The sequence below is a fragment of the Beta vulgaris genome, chromosome 1, assembly GCF_026745355.1.
Source record: "Beta vulgaris subsp. vulgaris cultivar EL10 chromosome 1, EL10.2, whole genome shotgun sequence".
Lineage (NCBI taxonomy): Eukaryota > Viridiplantae > Streptophyta > Magnoliopsida > Caryophyllales > Amaranthaceae > Beta > Beta vulgaris.
The window spans coordinates 50,954,666-50,958,090 of NC_079202.1; positions in this window are offsets into that span (position 1 = coordinate 50,954,666).

Sequence of the window (3,425 nt, forward strand, 5' to 3'; positions counted from 1 at the left end):
GACGTTATGGAGTAAGCGAAGATTTCATTCAAGACAACATCTTTTCGATTCCATTTTTTCTTTGTAGAAACATAATTAATTGAAGTTCCATTATTGTCTACGCTTTCATGTTCCTTTTTCTTCTGGAACATGCTTATCTTTATTTTTGTTTTCATCATGCTATGCGTAATCCTCCCGTAAATTTATGGAATTTATAAATATATGTTAATATATATTTTTAGTATGTTTTATCATTTATATAATTTATTTCTTAAAAGGTTGACAATTTGAAAGTCAAAAGAATTACTGAATGATTTTAAGTAATCAAATATTTAATTTAGTCATGCTTTGAAAAATTATCTTATAACTAAACTACTGGAGTCAAAGTAAAAGAATTTTAATATTGGATTAGAGGAGGCGAAACCTCATAGCTTTTCCAATAAACACCTTCATTAAACTAACTCATCAAAGCCCAACTACTTATTGAACCCCCAATAGGGGAATTTATAAATCCCATTACAACACAATTTTCCCACACATCAAACACTTTATTTCCTCTCTCTCCTCATTCTTTTTTTTTTTCTTCGGTGTTCTTGGTGAGCCGACCGACAACAACAACCGTCGACGTTGTCGCCATCCCCATGTATTCCGCCTCTTTCTCCTCATTTTCTTTGTGGTTATTTCTTCGTCCTGAAGTTATTTTCAATGCAAAATTTGTATTTTTAAGATTTGTTTTAATATGTTTATGTTTAAAAGTTATAGTTTGATGAGTTAGATGTGAATCTAAAATTATATAATTTATGTAATGAAGAAATTAAAATTAAAATTTATTTATTATGTTTGAATTGGATTTTAATTATCAAAGCATGATTTTTTAGGATTTTATGAGTTGAAAATCACAGTAATATATTATAGTTCATGAAATTGAGTATTCTTATGATTCTAAGTATGTTTAGAAAGAGTTTTAATATATAATATGTTGCTGGAAATTAAAAAGAGTGTTAGTGTTGAAGTTTTTATGTTTTAAACATGAGTTTTAAGGGTTTTTGACAACTAGCTAGTGTAATAATGCTATACTAGGAGGTTGTGATAACTAAGTTTTAATGATGGAAGATTTTTAAACACTTTTAAAAAGGGTTTAAAGTATTTTATTATTGCTGTAAATTTAGAAAGCATCAATTGTGGATTTATATTGGTTGTTTTAGGCGAAGAATTCTCTTTAGGCGACTTTTAAGGTTGTGAAAGTGATCTCTCGATTTGTCTACACAAGGTACGTACATACTTATGTGTTGATTGGATTAGTATCATGTCCTAAGGACGAGAATTATGTAGTATCATGTATAGGAAACTTTTATTAGTTCATATGTGATTTCTATTAAGTTGGATCTGCATGTTTTATGTCATTGGGTGAAGCATGTTGGTTATGATATTTATATTATATTTGTATGGAAGATTGATGCAAGCATATGAAATTTGGGAACTTTATTATATTAATTCATACGAGGGATTAATATATATGTTAGTTTGGATCATGACTGAATCATGTTGTTCTCTTTGAATTATCTAATTACTTTACGAGGAACAAGGGCCTTATTTGATAAGTGGATTATTATAACTATGTCCAATAAACACCTTCATTAAACTAACTCATCAAAGCCCAACTACTTATTGAACCCCCAATGGGGGAATTTATAAATCCCATTACAACACAATTTTCCCACACATCAAACACTTTATTTCCTCTCTCTCCTCATTCTTTTTTTTTTCTTCGGTGTTCTTGGTGAGCCGACCGACAACAACAACCGTCGACGTTGTCGCCATCCCCATGTATTCCGCCTCTTTCTCCTCATTTTCTTTGTGGTTATTTCTTCGTCCTGAAGTTATTTTCAATGCAAAGTTTGTATTTTTAAGATTTGTTTTAATATGTTTATGTTTAAAAGTTATAGTTTGATGAGTTAGATGTGAATCTAAAATTATATAATTTATGTAATGAAGAAATTAAAATTAAAATTTATTTATTATGTTTGAATTGGATTTTAATTATCAAAGCATGATTTTTTAGGGTTTTATGAGTTGAAAATCACAGTAATATATTATAGTTCATGAAATTGAGTATTCTTATGATTCTAAGTATGTTTAGAAAGAGTTTTAATATATAATATGTTGCTGGAAATTAAAAAGAGTGTTAGTGTTGAAGTTTTTATGTTTTAAACATGAGTTTTAAGGGTTTTTGACAACTAGCTAGTGTAATAATGCTATACTAGGAGGTTGTGATAACTAAGTTTTAATGATGGAAAGATTTTTAAACACTTTTAAAAAGGGTTTAAAGTATTTTATTATTGCTGTAAATTTAGAAAGCATCAATTGTGGATTTATATAGGTTGTTTTAGGCGAAGAATTCTCTTTAGGCGACTTTTAAGGTTGTGAAAGTGATCTCTCAATTTGTCTACACAAGGTACGTACATACTTATGTGTTGATTGGATTAGTATCATGTCCTAAGGACGAGAATTATGTAGTATCATGTATAGGAAACTTTTATTAGTTCATATGTAATTTCTATTAAGTTGGATCTGCATGTTTTATGTCATTGGGTGAAGCATGTTGGTTATGATATTTATATTATGTTTGTATGGAAGATTGATGCAAGCATATGAAATTTGGGAACTTTATTATATTAATTCATACGAGGGATTAATATATATGTTAGTTTGAATCATGACTGAATCATGTTGTTCTCTTTAAATTATCTAATTACTTTACGAGGAACAAGGGCCTTATTTGATAAGTGGATTATTATAACTATGAAAGGTTGGTTGGTTAATGACTTAATTGGTTCAACGAATAAATGAAGTTTATGAATTATAGTTGGAATTATTCTTGGGTTGTTAAGTTGTTGTTGATCGCCTTTACTAATCCTAAGATAAAATGGAAGTTTATGATTGTTTGATGGTTATATTACTTGTCATACTTGTGAGTCGTAATAAGTGAATTAATTATTAATCATGTAAAGTGAAACATGGATACTAATAGCTCTAAATTTATGGACGTTTGAAGTGTTGGACAAGTATGAGTTGGACTACATGGTGGTAGGCCATGGCTTTTCTTGGGACCGAATTGATCATGGTGACCTATTTATATTTTAAAGGTTTCTCAATATCGTAGGTCAGGGGAATACAAAGTCACGCCCGTATTTCGTCTTCTAAATTGAAGTCTGGTTTTGGTTTCGAAAACTCGTTCCATTGACTATTCCATCTAAATTAATCAATCTATTAGTTGTGAAGTTTATTTCCGTAAACGTAGTCTGCAATGTTATTTTATTATTATTTATCCCTGCTTATTATTTATTGATATCATGTTAGGATTGTTTATTTACGGAAAATTTCCTCAGGTACCCTTGAGGTTTGGCGTAATTCCCAAATTACCCCCCACATTTGAAAAATTTCTC